The sequence below is a fragment of the Fukomys damarensis genome, unplaced genomic scaffold (assembly GCF_012274545.1).
Source record: "Fukomys damarensis isolate Sample0158 unplaced genomic scaffold, DMR_v1.0_HiC HiC_scaffold_2, whole genome shotgun sequence".
In the NCBI taxonomy this organism is placed as follows: domain Eukaryota; kingdom Metazoa; phylum Chordata; class Mammalia; order Rodentia; family Bathyergidae; genus Fukomys; species Fukomys damarensis.
The window spans coordinates 26745995-26761682 of NW_022900914.1; the positions used below are offsets into that span (position 1 = coordinate 26745995).

A 15688-nucleotide genomic window follows, 5' to 3' on the forward strand; every position below is an offset into this window, starting at 1 on the left:
ACCCAGGAAGCAGCACAGTACCTTACATCTCACTCAGTATTCATGTGGTGGCTTCCGGGTTGATGCTCAGCCTCCTGCAGGGACTGGACAATTGTAAAGAAAATGAAAAAGGGCCGAATAATGAAGGAACAGTCTGGAGTGATGATTGATGGGGATGTAATAAGGGCTAGACAGATATACGGCTCTGTCAAAACTACTGAATGATACACTAAAAATTTGTGAATTCCACTGTATGACAATTGCATCTCCATAAACTGCAAAAAAGTGTTGAACTCTAGTAAATGATATTCATGCTAAAGTATTTATAGACGAAGGATGTTGATACCGGAAATGTATCAGAAATGTCACGTGGACTGATGGGTGACAGAGGGATAGATAGGTCCACTCCATGAGAAGAGAAATGTAGTATAGTGCTAATTACAGAGCCTATATGTTCACAGTATAATTCTTTCAATTTTCTTGAAAATATAAATAATAAATTTGAACAGTTTATAATAACCAATATAAGAAAATGTGAGTAGAAATAATATATATTTTTACCTAGTAACCAATAAAACCGTTAAAAGTTTTCAGAGTAAAATGTTGAAGTTGGTGCAGGGAGACAAGTGGCAAAACTGTCCTTGCTAGGCCAAATGGGTCATTTCACAGATGAGGAAGCTTATGCTCAGAGAGTGTGTATGATCCCATTATTCCACTCCTGAAGGTCCCCGAAGGCTGCCCATTCCTTTGTGTTAGAAGCTGAGCTCTCTGGCTCTGCACATGAAGCCCTTCATAGCCTCTGACCCTACACGGAGCACGGCTTCAACCTGCCAAGCACAAGAACAGACACCGGCAACTGAGAGGCCGATAATGTGATGCCTTTTCAATATGAGTTTATTTTTAATTAATTTTTACTTATCAAAGCAACATATGCACATAGTGCGTGTAGTTTAAAAGATTGTGTCAGGCCAAAAAGCTTGTAACAAAGACAGCAACATTTTCATGGAGCCTTGCCTCCACCACTACCATCCTGTTAGCCAGAGACAATTACTTCCAGCTCTTTAAGCCGTCTCTACTTGCTTCCAAGTTTCTGGGTTTGTGATTCTCTATTAAAGTTAGATATTACCTATTGATTTCCTCTGACTGTAGGAGAGGCTATTATTACTCTTCGCTTTCCCCTACCCTTTCCTACATTTCTCTAAAATAGTTGTCCCAATTTTTTATTAACCCTAAAATTCAATGTTAAATAAGATAACTGTAAATACCGTTTGCTTTTGACCAAGAAGCATATTGTGATTACATTTTCTTTCTTTCTTTCTTTTTTCTGCCTTTCGTTCACTTTATTTTTCTGGTATTGTAGCTACTGCTGAAGCCTGAGTCCTCTGGATGGATGGAGACTCTGCTGTGGATTTTTACAAGATGGTCAGTGAATTCCCAGTTGGGAGACTTGGTGGACACAGTCTCTTTCCAGAGGTCCGGGTTAGGTAGCAGGAGGTCTTGGAGATGAGATCATCGGTGGCCTTGGCAAAGTTGCCCGGAGTGGCAGAGCAGCCCCTGGCAGAGGTGTAGCAGTCCCATCAGAGTAGTTTCTCAGGCACAGGGGCTGAGACAATGCCTGGGGCAGGGATTAGGCACCAACACAGAGCCACAGCGGCCTCTCATCTTGCAAGTATGGGGCTTGCTGGTCTGTCCCCCGAGTAATCGCTCTGCAAAGGGACAATGAAGAGCTTGGCCAGGATGACCATCCCTCAGATGGCAGTGGCTATCTCCTTGGAGTACTTTACACCCAAACCAGTGTGACTATTGGAGTCCCCAGTGGGGACAAAAGCCTTGAACTTGGTCTACTGGCCAGCACGAATTTGCTTCTACACAGGCAGGATCATCTCTGAGGATGCACACAGGAAAAAAGTAATCTCAGATTTCTTGATGTACAGGGTGAAGAGATCAATCTCCAGGGACAGGGTCTTCACGCCCTTGACCAGCGGCCCTGCTTGGTGATAGGGATCCACTCCCTATCCTCAGCCCTACTACTCCCAGATCTTTATACTCATCCCCTAATGTGCCCACAGCCTCCAAGGCTGCTACTAGAGCCTCCACAGAAGGCCCTGTAGCTTCCCATGCTGAGGCCCTGGGTCCTCAGTGGCCTCCCAGGGCACCAGCATGATCTCCATTTGGTATTTTCCTGAGGAAGAAGCTACAATTTCTTTATTATATATCTTTTAGTTTCTCTTGAAATTGACAATTGCCTCTGCTTTTTCATTTGCTTAGATTTCATTACAGCAATTGTTAGTGTTCCCATACCCAACAGCTCTGTAAAATAGTTCTCAATAAAGATGTTCACATGACCAAAATGACTTTTGTTCTTGTTGTTATAGGGCAGAACCACCTTGACTCTGTCATCTCATAACTGGAAGTCTTCCAAATGGATCTTCTTACCATCTGTTCAAGGAGTTTCTAGAAGAAGTGTTTGAGTGCTATGTGGGGAAAGGGTGGAGACAAAGGACCAACATGACAGAGAAGTTGAGCTTCTCTAGTTCCCAAGTTGCAGCGAGTCCTCCCGCTTCAACTAGCTCTGGCCAGAGGGGAAGGATTGTCTTGCTAACCAAGCCACTGAAAGGACAGGGCTGGGTCTCAGAGAATGAGGCATGCAGACCTGTTGGGACTCTTTCTCAAGACGGCGCGTTCTCCAGGTGGAGAGTAATGACTTGGCTGCCACCTTCAAATTAGGACAATGGAGGAAAGAACCTCCAACACTCTGCCATCAAAATAACCAGGGGAAGTGTTTTGACTGCCTCACTGGTGACCCACATGGTTACTGCATTAATTGCCAGCTCGGCACCACCTCTGACGGTACTTCTCCTTGGTGAGAGGGCTAGAAAACTCAAGACCACTCACTTCCCAGACACCAATGAGCAACTACTGTATGCCCCGTGTACTGGGAATTAAAAGATGAATAAGACCCAGTCTCTGACCACCAGGAACTCAGTCTTACTGTCAAGAGAGCCTTGTAAGTAAACAACTGCAGTTCAGTGTTCTGAATGTGGGTACTTGGAGGACAGAGAAAGGAGGCTGTGCCTACCTCTGTGGGAAAGTATACTGGAATAGTGGTACAAGCAGGATCTTGGTAAACGTAAAAAGGCTTTTGGCAGACAAATAATTAGAAGAGAATATTCTAAGCAGGGAGAGGGGCGTGGTGCAAAATTTCAATGTATTCATTTGTTTTCAAAAATTACTGAGCACCACTAGGCACCAGGGACACATTGGGTGCAATGTTGAACAAAACAAAGTCCCTGTCCTTTAGTTTGGGGTTATGATGAAACTAGACAGTCAAATTATCAGACACGTAAATATTTAACTACAAATTGTGAAGTCTCCCAGGGATAGAGATAGGCACCTGTGGGAATAAGAGAAGGGGCAAAGAGTTTCAGAGAGGAGGAGTCCTGGCAGAGCAGAAAAGGAGCCATCCTTACCGCAGGCTACCAGATAAGAACTAAACTGTGGATACCAAGTAAGCCTTTCAGAGACTTTGTAACTTTCCTGTGTTATTTTTGTTGTCCCTCTTTATCCCCATAGTAACTGGCCCTAAACAAAGCCCTTAAACTGAGGGGGCCTACTTTGATGCACAGAAAGAGGGGTTATACCCCACCACTCCACATCCACTCTTAGAGGATAATGACAGCCTCAAATTTGAGAGCATAACGGGGGAGAGTTTTCGAGTTCCCCAACAATCTCTAGAGCAGGGCAACCCTCCTTGCCTCCAAGTGCTCCATGCTGAAAACTGATACGAGGAAGACTTCACAGAAGAAGAAGTTACACACGAGCTTCTCAGCTTGGCACCGTTGCTAGCGAAGACTTGTATGATTCCCATAAACCAGCCACAGAGCCTGGGTCAGTCTCCAGGGGTCTCTAGGGCAAGCATTATTTTCCAAAAGGAATAGCTACTTTCTATTTAGTTTTTGGAAGAAGGTAGAGAAGAATGAGTCCCGAGAGAAATAACCACTGGAAGAATGTTTTAGAGTCTGCTAGATCTGCTTCAGAGTCCATGATTTCCTTGCATTTTTTCCTGAATGTGATAGTATTAACCAGGCACAAATGGCAAGCACTTCACATTAATGACCATAATGTGCGCTTATGAAGGTGGCTTCTGCAGGCTAACTGCCTGCATTAGACTCTTTGTCTCCTCCACTTGGCAATAGTGTTACCTTGAGCAAATATCTAAGTTCTCAAAGCCTGAAAGATGAGGATTATAAGCCCAGGCTAACAGCAGTACAAATATGACTGCCAATGAAACAACAGCTGATACAATCATCTCAAACTGGATACCTCACTTAGGCAGCAAATACAGCTGACAGCCGTAATCCTTGGTAGGAGGACACCACACACAGCCAGCCAGGCTGCACTTATACAACAGCTGATGGGCAGAGCCAAATATTACCAGCCAATAGAGGCTCCGCTAAGACTTTGCTTTCTTAATATGGAAGAGGACTGGTTTGTAGTTTTCAGCTTTAAAAGATATGGTAGCCAGCTCCAAGGCACACACCCCCAAGAGCCACACCTCTGGGCACCCTTGGGTAGGTCTTTCCTGCCCTACAGCAGAGTTGATCTGTGTAATAGACAGAGGACAGTGGAGTGACAGATGGTCACTTCTGAGGCTAAGCTATAAAAGACTTTGGGGCTTCTGCTTGTTCTCTCTTGGCCACTCCCCCTGGAGAATGTTGGCTGTCGTCCTGTGGCTTGGAGCTTAGGAACAGACCTATGAAACAGAAACCAGGTTTTTGTCTTGTTTTGTTTAGGTTTTATTTTGGGGAGGAGTTTGGGGATTGTTTATTTTTAGTACTGGGGGTTGAAGTCAGATACTTTAGCACTGAGCTACATTCCAACCCTTTAAAATGTTTAAGAATGTGTCCTGGGCTACGGACTTAGCTCAGTGGTTCTGCCGCCTGTTTCACAAGTGGAAGGTCCTGAGTTCGATCCCTAATACTAAAAAAAAGAATGTGTCTCACTAAGTTGCCCAGGTTGGGTTCAAACTTATGATCCGTCTGCTTCAGCCCCAGAGTCGCTGGGACTACAGGTATCGGCCACTATACTCAGTTCCAGAACTTGGGTCTTCAGTCAACATCCAGCAGGACGCGGAGGCTCCTGATGAGGATCCTGAGGGGCAGCCTCTGGGAAGCCAGTCTCCCAGCCCCAGTCAAGGTTTTTGTTGCTTTCACCCTGGCCACTATCTTGGCTGTAACCAACAGGAGAGCTTGCACCTGAAACATACAGAAGTACCTCCCCAGATTCCCAACCCTCCGTAAGTGGGAGAGAATACATATGTGTGTTGCTTTAAGGTGCTTAGTTTGAGGTAGCTTTGGGGGGGCTGCACAGCAATACATGCTACAAAATGCTCTCTCGCTCTCTCTCTCTTGAACCTCAGCCCCCAAAGCCAAACTCTGCTACCTTCCATGACTAACAGTAAGTGCACTTTCCACCCAGAGCCCACACTGTGATAGTACTTGTACTTGCTCATCAGACAGGAAGGATGGAGCAGTTCACTACACATACACTACTTGGTTGAGCCTAGTGCCGATTAAGCACTCAGGCAGTGGTATCCACCAGTGTTGCACAGAACACAGGCCTGTGGTGGGTGTGAGTGATTACTGTGGATCCTCGTGCCTCGGAAGCTTAGGGCAGAGTGGAATGAGTAAAGACTGGAAGGAAGGGGCCAGCAAAGGAAATCCCCAAGCACCCTTCCTGTTCCAAGCAGCTTGACAAGCTGCTAAAGTCTAGATGCTGAGCTAGGGCTCCCTTCCTCAGGTGAAAGAGGAACAGGTCAAATGAGAAGCACCTTTTTTGGCCCCAAAATGATTAAAGTAATATCTAAAAGGGTAGAAAAATGTCTTACTAAGTGAAGAAAAGGACTGAAACAGGAAATCAAAGTGGTGGAAGTCATCTTCATCTGCTTCTTAATTTTGTCCCAGGACTACCTTGTCTGTTTGTATCATCCACAAGGCTAGACAGAAGCCATTCTCAGAAACACCTCAATTATGCACAGCCGTGCACTCTGTGCCTCAGAACACAGCATGAATCTTGTCCACAAGTGTCTGCTCACAACCCATGCCCGCTCTGATAAGAGCTATACAGGAATGCAATCAGCTTTGGGGGCTAGGAGGTTTGAGGGCTAGCCAGGAGGTTTACTACTGAGTTGTTCATTCTCAAAGCAGCCACACCAGATGGGAAATAGTTTCGGGGACACAAAGAAAAAAGGGAAGAATCTCATCTACAAGTTTGTGCTAACTATTGCAGAAGTGAAACAGTGGAACAATTGAGAGCCAAGAATGGTTAGACAGACTAAGGAAAAGGGAGTCAGTTGGAGCAAGCTTGCAACTATTTTGGTGAATGCAGTGATGTGCTGAAACATTATTCTTAAACACACTAGATGAAAGCATCACAAGTTTTATCTGTTTTGATCACTGCTATATTCCCATTGCCTAGATCAGAACCTGACACATAGTAGGTGCTTCATAGATTTGAATGAATAAATGAGAATGTGACTCAGTATAGCTCAAGAAGTAGTAGTAATCTGGGTGTGGTGGTGGTGCACACCTGTAATCCCAGCGCTCAGGAGGCTGAGGCAAGAGTATCACCGTGAGTTCGAGGCCAGCCGGGGCTACATAGTGAGTTCAAGGCTAGCTCGAACCACATAGCAAGACGCTTTCTCAAAAGAAAAAAGAAGAAGTAGTAGTAGTAAAGTTCAAAAGGCATATTATTTAATTATACACACAGATTTGTGTTATATAGTTATGATTCACATTTTTTATTTTAGCAATCAGCTCCCATTTAACTCAACAGTCCATGTGCATCATGCATTCCACTTGGATCCTTGGGTTTTAAGTTCTTTTTGTCTCAAAACTTTAAGCTCCACTCCTTTGTTAACAAAAGAGAAAAACCGGCTATTTCAAATATGCTCTAGGAAGAAATTATAGTTTGAATTCATAGGTCAGTAACAACATGCTAACAGAATTAGCTGTCCCTCGAGAGTTGGAAAACACCATATCATTAGTGGGTAGGAACTCTAGCGTGGTTGCCTAAAATATGGGTCCCCAAATGATCCACCTTTGGGGAAAATGCTTTGATAAGAGCAACTGTTTAGTTCAGTATAAGGTTTGACTGGACTGCTGCATATGTGCAGAAATCTCTGCAATTTTAATATTTTCTCTGCCATCTCTGCTGTAGTAAAGCGACATGAACGCTACCTGTTTGACTAGAATTCTTTAATCTCTCTTTAGGACTTTGACTCATTTCAGAAGCTTCCTGCTCAGTAAACAAATCTCTCTATGCAAGGAGATTCTGGGGCACAACACTCAGAGGTCGTAGTCTGTGCGGACAAGGCCACAGTCACCCACCCGTCTTCTGTCCCTGCCAGGTGGGCCTGAGTGCCCTCTGAGCGTGTCTTGGGAACAGTACCATCATCTGGAGCTGTTCTGTGCAGAACGGCAGCCATCTGCTCCCCCTGTGCCCTCTCCTTCTGAACAAATGAGCCATCGCCCCCCATGAAACCTGTTAATTCATAGTCCTTCAGATTTCCTCTGCCCCACCTCGGAGCAGCAACCCCTCCAACAGTAATCCTTTGGCGGTCAAGAATGGGTCACCATGAGCACACCTTGGAAATATTAAAAATATTTGCACATTTCTAGCACACAAAATACTCCTAATTCCCTTATTGAAAACTTGTATCTTCCCATCTGTTTGCAATTGGATTACTCAGATGATCCACAAAGAGTGGGTGAACCATTATTTACAAGATTTTAGCTTAAAACACTAAATCCTAAAAATGCTGTGTGATTTTTGGTAATCCTGTTATTTATAGTCATAACTATATGTAGAAAACTATGTATTTTTCTTGTTTTCACAAGCAATCTACTAACATGAGGGATTTGGGAATGGCAAGTAAAAGAAGTGAATTAAATCACTCATTTAGCAACCTATGCCTGCTATAAGTTGGCTCAATAAAAGGACATAGAAATGCCTTTATACTGATTGAGAGAAATCCTGGAGCTTGTTTTTTCCTCCACCAGAAGGCACCTGCATCAAAGTGTCTGTCAATGAATTGATTTCTAATGTTATATGTAGCTTTGTTCTGATTTGTACTATTATTCCTTTTTTTTTTTTTTTTCTGAGACAGGGTCTCACAATGTAGTCCAGGCTGACCTTAAACTTGCAATTCTCCTGCCTCAGCCTCCTGAATGCTGGGATTACAGACTAGCACCACCACACCCACCTGCACTGTAATTACCTTTTGGTGGCAATGGTTCTATAATTCTTATACTATGTACCTTATAAAGTCTAGGCAATTAGTCTAGGGCAAAAATATTAAAAAAAATTTTTTTTTTGTTCCAGGGATCAAACTCAGGGCTTCGCTCTTATGAGGCAGGCAGTGGCACCACTAAGCTAAATCCCTGGCCCAAAGTTTAAGCTTTTTCTTTTCTTTTCTTTCTTTCTTTCTTTCTTTCTTTTTTTTTTTTTTTGATATCAGGATTGAACTAGAGTCCTTGTACTTGGTGAGGCAGGTGGCAGAACCACTGAGCTAAATCCCAGGCCCTAGCCAACATTTTTAAAAGAAGATTTCACTGTTTCCCAGGCTGGTCTCAAACCCCAGGGCTCTAGTCATCCTCTTGTTGTGGCCTCCCAATAGCTGGGACTACAGGTGCACACCACTGGGCTTGGCTCAAGAGCATCTTTCTGGTTCTCTTTTCTGTCAAAACAAATAAAACCACAAACACACATCCTTGGAGAAGCAATATCACCATAGTCACAGCACTATGGAATTTGCTGCATCGGTACTACTTGTGAAAGAGACAACAAAGTTGGAGGAGGAGCCAGATTCTCAGGCTTTCACTTACCATAAAAAGAGCAGGTGTGGGCCAGGGATGTAGCTCAGCGGTTTGGTGGTCTGCCTCAAAAGTGCAAGGACCTGAGTTCGATCCCCAGTACCACACACACACACACACACACACACACACACACACACACACACACAAAGAGCAGGTGTAGAAGAGGCCAGCATCCAAAAAGATTTCCAAAGGCAGAGGTCTGCAGCTTGGCTCTGCCATATCTTTAAACCTAGAGGGCAAAGGGCATGGTGACCATGGCTTTAAATGTAAATCTTTGCTGGGTGTTCTGTAATCCCAGTACTCTGAGGCTGAGGTGGGAGGATGGCCTGAGCTACATAGTGAGATCACCTGAACTACGTAGTGAGACCCTGAACCAAAACAACTCTTCTAGAACCGCTATGAACACAGGGAAGAGAAACAGACCTTAATACACACACAAATGCGTATAAATATGTACACACGTGTACATGCACACATATGTGTATACACACATGTACTTATGTGCATCTCTATTATATGAAATATATATGTAGGAGGAAAGTACTGGGGAGAAGCAGGGGAGCTACAGGGAAGCTATGTGAGGCTCCTTCCCCCTTAGGTCTTTGAAAAGCTCTCCTTGGCTCTTTCCTCACAAAGAAGAAATATGCCTCTGTGGGCCTGTTTTGTTTTTTGTTTTCTTTTAGTTTGCAGTTCATTAAGCAGTGGAAGGGACTAGGAACTCTTTTGAACAAAGGGCAACTTAGCTCTGGCTACTGCTAGCAAGCTAGCCATTTTAGAGTTCATAACATGGAAAGGAAAAGAAACGAAGGGTGCCTTCGGAGCCAGGTGTGGTGCACACCTTGATCCTGGAGGCAGAGGCAGGAGGATTTTGAATTTGAGGCCAGCCTGAACTATATTGTGAGACCACCCTGGGCTACATAGTGAGTTTAAGGCCAGCCTGAACTTCACAGTGAGTCCCTGTCTCAAAAAACAAAAAACACACACACTAAAGGAAAAGCTCCCTCTGTTCTTTCCTTATTCCAATTACTAAAGTAGTGGTTTCATGAAAGCCCAGACTTGCTTGTAGCTATAACCCCACAGCTAAATATTTGTTGATTGAAAAATGGATGAATTGAAAGATCAATAGATGAAATCAATAAATATTGAATGTTTTCTCTGTGAAGTACAGAATACAGGAAAATATATGGTGTGATTTCTGCCTACAAGAAATTTTGTAGCTAGATAGAAACGCAGCATTAACAGTAATAAAGGAATTGGGAAGCCATGCGCAGTAGGAATGGTGCTGAGAGTGAAAGCTGGGTTACAAGGTGCACTTAAGGTGCTCAGAGAGCAGAGAAACGATGCTAAGTTAAATAGCCTGCCTGCTTACTGACTCCATTCCTCCAAGGGCACAATGGGGTCACGGGGCACATTATGGGGCAAAACTCTGTGGCTAGTTCTATTCATAATGTAAGAATGTGTTAAATCCGCCTGTCAGATCTACCCATAGAACAGCACTAGCTTCATCAGGAGTACAAGGAAAAAAATAACTTTATAATATAAGTATGGTGAATATATATTTGGAACTGCATCTCAGGTCTTACAATATAGGACATCATTCTTGAAACTGAGACTAGAAAAATCTGTGTGTCAGAAATCCTTGCAAGTCATCTGATGAATGCAAATCCCACAGCCCTCTTCCTACTCATTGCAGGTAAGAAGTTGCTGTACTACACAGTGTACTCCAGTTCTTTGCTTTAGTGAACACTTCAGGGAAGTCAGCTTTCAGAGAGAACTTTTCTGGACAGGTTGAGCCACACGTGCTGGAGCATTCCTGTAGTTTCGGCCATTGAGGAGGCCGAAGCAGGAGGACGAGTTTGAGGCCAACCTGGACTACATAGCAAAACCCTATTTCAAACAAATGACTGACTGGAGTTGCAGACTGGTCTCCACATAGCCTCTGACAGTTTAAATTCAAAGGATCAATGGACTGAATGGATCAAAGCTGTTTTATTTGTCTGATGTGAATGAAGTGGGGCTGTATACCTGGGGAGACAGGGAGGACTTCTTTGGCTTCTCAGATTTTGTGGCAGCTGTACCACCGTTGCCACATCTATCTCCACTTTTCTCTACTTTCTATCTCGAGTTTTACATGATATTGTTTTTTCCAGAAACACGTTTGAATGGCAGAGCACATTTTATTTCTGCTGTGCTGGCCTCTTGCTTATTTTCTTCCTACACTGTCCTTAAAACAGGTTGCAGACTGAATGTTTGCCTGCTATCCCAAGAACAGACTTTTGCTGAATTTGGCAGAGAAACAGGGCCACGCTAAGACTTTCAGAAGACTATTGATTAACCTTGTCTGCTAAAATTATTTCTTTTTCAAAAATCTCTTTTAAACGATAGATTCCTCCTCCGATTCTTCTAACACCTTCCTGTGAAGAACCCAGAACTCTTGACCTGTATGCTCTCCCGCACTCCGGACGTCACTGGCAATAATACATCCAGGGTTCAGCTCAGCAAGTTTCTCTGTCTCTTTAGTTCCTGCTTAATGGAAGCTAGATCTAGAAGTCTGATCAGAGTCAGCTTTGGCTCCTTTGGGAAGATGAAGTGATGGTGTTTCCTTCATATATGTCCGGCATGTGTGAAACACTCATCTGGTTCTTTCTTTCTGTGAGGTCAGCCAGCAGCTGTTGATGCTCACTGACTCTATCCATTAATTCTTTGGGGTTTACAAAATAGCAATATTCTATTATTCCTTTTATGAGTTGGAATATTTCTATGTAAAGATGCTTCCTCTCATTTACTGTTTAGTGACACAGTGGCATCGTGCTTATAAAGAGGTAGGATAATCAATTGATTCCCGTTATCCATTCAGAAGACAATTAGTTTCCTATCATTCTCCAAAACAGATTAATTTAAAAGAAACAGATAGGAACATTATTCATATGCATCTATATATGTATAGACATGTATAAATGCACTTCTGACCATATGTATGCATTTAAATATAGGCCTTTGTTGACCCTGCTAAGCTCTGATAGTTTCTCACTATCAGGGACAAGAAGATGTTTGAGGCTCATCATGTATATTTAATGCTTTTTATGGATGAATTGTATCCCCAAAAACTCCTGTTGAAACTCCCCCAGTACCTCAGAATTTGAGCTTATTTGGAAATAGGATCTTTATAAAGGTAATCAAGTTGAAATGAGGCCATTAGATACAATAACTGATTTCCTTTTAAAAAGGGGAATTTGGTCATGGAAATACATGCAGAGGAAGACAATGTGAAGGACAATGTGAACATGATAGCTATCTGGAAGTCAAGGATTGAGACCCGACCAGATTCTTCCCTCACAGCCCACAAAAAAAGGCGCCAACCCTCCAGTGCCTTGATTTTGGACTTTGAACAATGAGATGACAAATTCCCATTGTTTAATTCACTCAGTTAGTGGTAATTTTTTTTATAAGTATCCTCCTCGAGACCTGAAATCAACCGTTTCTCCAAGAAGCCCTAGCCTCTCGGTGAGAGGTAGTGTTACATTTCTAGACCACAGTCAGGCTTCGATGGATGCACATTACTGTAGGGTTGATCACTGTGTCTAGGCCTCTTCGTTGGACAGAGATGTGAAAGTTGAAAAGAAAATTATCTCTAAAGACAAAAACCAAAATTTCTTATGCAAAACAACATTCAGAAAAGCACACATTTTAAACATGACTCTAGGTTAGAGAGATATTTCCAATTCAAATTCAAGACCATCAAGTTTTTTGTTTAGTTTCTCCTGTATATAGTGTTTCATACCTAGAAATTTTTATTCTCTGGGACAAAGAATAAAATAGAATTAGCATATATCACACTCTCTGTTTACTTTATCCTATAGAATTATATGTATTGCAGGCTCAAAACCATAAATATAATTACTGAGAATATCTAAAATTTATTCACATATTATTCTACACCCCACATGCCTATTCTTCCCCCCATTTTATAATTGTTTTGGTGTTGGGGATTGAACCCAGTGTCTTGTGCATATTGGGCAAGTGCTCTACCACTGAGCTACACCTCTCATTTCTTTCCCCCTTTAGTTTTAAAATTGTATGGTCTCTTTTTGCTACATGCCTAAGCAATTTTTTTCCATTTTTCTTTGAATTTTGATGATTTTACTAAATTTTATGTTTTGCTTGCTCTGGGTGAATATTCTCAGATATATGGTGTGTGCTCTCAATTTGTAATTTAAAGTTATTTTTAATTTAAGGAAAACTTCCTAGAATTATGGTTTTTAGTGTTTGTTCTATTTACCTACTTTGACTTCTTTTGCGGGGGATGCTTAGTCTGTATGTTGGACTTCTTGGCTTCAATTTGTCACTTTCTCAAATAATTTCTACGTCTTAATTTTTTATTTTAAAAATTCTTGTTTTTTTCATTTCTCTTAAGATATTATCTGTGTCTGCACCCCGCCCCCCATCTCCCATGTTCCAAACTGGACTGGAGCTCACCTAGCCTCAAATTCATGGCAATTCTCTTGCCTGAGCCTCGTGAGTGCTGGAATTACATGCTTCTGCCACCACAGCTGGGTCTCCCCCACCCCATTTATCTTTTTCTGCTATTTTTAACTAATTCTATTTATTTTATTCTTTAATCAGATTTTGATCTCATTTTTCTCTCTCCTCATTTTCCTTTTTTTTATTTCAAACTTTCCTCTTTTCATTTTCTTATTTCCTGTCCCCTCCATTTTTATTAGTATTACTATTAAGCTTTATTATTTTTATTATTTTTTAGCTATTTTGTTGACTATGCTTCTATTGCTGAATTCTTTTCTATGGTTAATAATGGTACATTATTGCTTTTAGTGTATTGTATATTGTAGCTTTTAGTAGATATTTACTGTATGTCAGTATTTGGTTTGTATCTGTGTCTACATTATTTTGCAGATTTCTTTCCTTTGTTAAGGAAGGTACAGTGGTAACTATTATCAGTTCTCACAGTATGTCAATAACCATTTTGTCTTTGACTCTGTTACTATTGCTGATTTCCTTTCTGTTGTTAATGGCAGCATAGTTATTGCTTTTAACTGGCTTTTACTGTATGCCACTATCTTGTCCGTCTTTGTATGATTGTTAATATTATTGTGGCTTATTTTCTTCTCCATGAATAGTATTGGGGGATCAAGCCCCAGAAGATTGAACACTTAGAAGACCCTCAAATAGTATGTTGAATAATTTGAAGAAGGGTATAAACACCAAAACATAATCAGGCCCAAGGACACATTACATCAAGAACCTAACTAAAGACATATCCACAGTAGTGAGAGTTTCTCTGCTCTAATTGATCTTAAATCCATAGTGCAAAAACAATAGAAACATAAGAAATCAAGGCAACAAGATCCTCCATAACTTCTAACTCCCCAAAAGTTGATCTCACAGATACTGAAGTTGAGGAACCCTAGTCAAGGAACTCAAAACTAAATAGTCAAAATGTTTGAGGAGATAAAACAAAAAACATATAAGTAAATCCATAAGATGGTTTAAAAGCCCAGAGGGGATTTAATTAAACAGATAAAGAATTTAACCAAGAAAATGTTTGAAGAGCTTAAATAAGAAGCAAACAATAAACTAATTGAGTTAAGCAAGACAATACATGAATGACCACTTAGAAAAAGAATTAAAAAGTATGAAAAGAAAGCAAATAGAGATAAATGATGTAAAAAATTCAGTGAAAGCATGGGTAACATGACCAAGGTGAGGACAGACTGTCAGACACAGAGGATACAAAGCTAAGTGTGGTGACACACACCTGTAATCCCAGCACTCAGGAGGCTGAGGCAGGGGGATCACCATGACTTAGAGGTCAGCCTGGGCTACATAGTGAGTTCAAGGCCAGCCTCAAGTACACAGTAAGACCCTGTCTTGAAAATAAAATAAAATAAAATAACAATTTAAAAAAGACTTAGAAGATATAGTAGATCATAAGCTCAGTGATGCTCTAAAAACAAGACACCATGCCAACTGAATCCAATAGCTGTTAGTTGACAAAATAAAAACAAAAACAAAAAAAACCCTCTCTTCTGAGGTATAAGAATAAGGGAAAAACTGAAGATGACTCAAAAGATATTAAAAATTATTCCCTGAAGTCATAACAGAAAAATTTCCAAATCTAGGGAATTAATTCAATATTGGAGTACAAGGGCATAGATAATCCTAAATAGCCACAACCAAAAAACATCCTCTGACTGACAAATTATAGTCAAAATTCCAAAAATTCAACAAAAGGAGAGAATACCAAAAGCTGTTAGAGAAAAACATCAAGTAGCCAATAAAGGCAAGACCATCAGAATAACTGCAGATTTCTTAGCACAAGCTTTAAATACCAGAAGAGTTTGAAACAAAGTTTTTCAAGCCCTAAAGAAAAAACTGTCAACTCAGACTTTTATACCCTACAAAATTAGTCTTCAAAACTGATGGAGAAATAAAGATTTTCCAAAACAAAAAATACATGACTACTCAAACACATTGCAGAAAATACTTAAGGGAATACTAGACCCAGACAGGGAGCCAGCAGCACCATAGATCACAAGGGAAAATACACATATAACTGGGAGAGTTGTTAAAACAAAGGAAAAAAATAAATAAAAGAATCAGCACTCTCAATGTGAATGGTCTTGATTCCCCAGTCAAAAATCATAGACCAGGAGATTGGATTAAAAATGGAAACATATATTGCCTATGCGATACACACCTCATCCAAAGTACATAGACTTAGGGCCGGGGATTTAGCTCAGCGGTTCGGTGACCTGCCTTGCAAGCGCAAGGACTCGAGTTCAATCCCTGGTACCAAAAAAAAAAAAAAAAAAAAA

The 15688-nt window shown here is 41.4% G+C and overlaps 1 pseudogene; it reads right to left on the reverse strand.

Moving 5' to 3' along the window:
* Positions 1-1319: 1319 nt before the first annotated feature.
* On the reverse strand, positions 1320-7516 carry LOC104856474 (annotated as a pseudogene).
* Positions 7517-15688: the final 8172 nt, after the last annotated feature.